Source organism: Vombatus ursinus, unplaced genomic scaffold (assembly GCF_900497805.2).
Source record: "Vombatus ursinus unplaced genomic scaffold, bare-nosed wombat genome assembly UNPS02014198.1, whole genome shotgun sequence".
Taxonomy (NCBI): domain Eukaryota; kingdom Metazoa; phylum Chordata; class Mammalia; order Diprotodontia; family Vombatidae; genus Vombatus; species Vombatus ursinus.
The window spans coordinates 476,185-477,949 of NW_020953976.1; positions in this window are offsets into that span (position 1 = coordinate 476,185).

Sequence of the window (1,765 nt, forward strand, 5' to 3'; positions counted from 1 at the left end):
TTTTGCTTCGGTATCCTTCCCTGAAAACGAACCCTGGTCTTCTGTATTCCCATAGTAGCTGTCTATGGCTGGGTTCTTTCTCCTTTGCTGGCTCACTTTTAGGTACCATTTTTAGCAGCTCTTTGTTGTAATCCCCTCCAGTGTGAGGGATGGTGCCTCTGGTCTCGGGTCCTTCTTGCTGTTATTTTTTGAGGTTTGTCCAGAGCCAGCCTCGGCACTCCTTTCCTCTCCAAGCCACAGCCAGGGCCGCCCTGCACACTATGCTGGAAATGCCTTTGCTCCCTGAGGACCACCCAGTGGCTGAAACCTTCTGTTCTCCCCTCTGGCCTGGAACCCAAAACAAGAACTCAGCTCTCCTGGAAGTGGCCACAGCCCGCTACCCGCTGCTTCTGCACTCACTGGTCACGTGCTGGTGGGCAGCACCCCTTCCTCTGGTCAGATGTCCAACCTGCCGCACCGTCTGTGAGGTGAGCACTCCTGGCAGCCAACCCAGCTGCCCCAGGGCTGGTTGTTTGCTGTCCTCAGGCCCAGCCTTCTTCCTCAGGGTCCCTCCTCGGCTCTTCTCTGGTCGTCCCAGGAGGACACTGCTCTGCCCCGACTCTTCTTTACTTTTGCAGCTCTACATTGACCCTGAGGCGCTATTTTGTCTTGTTTGTGGAGGAAATCAGGAGAGCTTGGAATTTTGGGACCTACACTGCCAGCTGACTCTCGTTCTATACGCAATGTTTTCCTTTCCACAGCCCTGGGAAGTAGGGAGGGCTGATAGTAGCACCCTCACTTTCCAAGAGAGGCTGAGACCCTGAGAGTTTTCAGTGATCTGCCCGTGGTCCCTCTGCACATCCCTCCCCCGGCCTCTCTTCTCCAAGGCCCCCTCCTTCTGGTGCCTGCGTGTCCACCGCAAGGCCAGATGTCTGGAGGCCGCCCCTCTGCCAGCCCCGGCCCCCAGGCCTTCCTCCTGGCATGTTTGGGGCTCCGGCCTTCTTGTCCCCTAGGTTCTCTCTCCAGGCTGGTCTCCCTGCTTCCCAGGAGGACTTTCCCCCGGCCACAGCTCTGCCCCTCCACAGCCATGGTGACGGTGATCCAGAGAGCCTGGGGGTGCAGGGTTCTGCCCCCAGCTCTGAGCTCTCTCCCTTCCTCGGCGTTTTTTTCACACCCACTTTGGGGGACATTTTGAGCTTCTTTGCTTGAATTGATGGCTTGGTTTTCCAGGAACATCCCCCCTGAGGGGCCAGATGGGGCAGGGGGAGGAAGAGGAGAAGGGCAGGCCAGGCCAGGCCCCTTCCCCTCTCTGGAGGTGGCACCCCCCCTCCCTGATAGCAGTTCCATCCTGCACTTGGCCCAGAGCCTGTGACCACGGAGGGGCCTAAGCCACGCTTCTAGATTGATGGATGGACTGACCTGGGCATCCACAGGCCCCTCAGCACCCCCTCTGCCCCCTTCCCCCCTCCCCAGAAGGAAACGCTCTCCCCTTTAGGTGTGGTCAGCCCCGTTAAAGCGTGAGCTCCTGGAGGCCAGGAGCCCCCACATACTCTCTCTCTCATCTCTCTCTGTCTCTTTTACTCTTTTAATATTTCATCTTTGTGCTTAACACAGTACCCAGTCTGTAGTCTCCACTCATTACATCTGCAAAAAGTGGATTCAGTCATTCATTCACTCACTCATTCACTCACTCATTCATTCACTCATTCACTCACTCACTCATTCACTCACTCACTCACTCACTCACTCACTCATTCAGTCATTCACTCATTCACTCACTCATTCA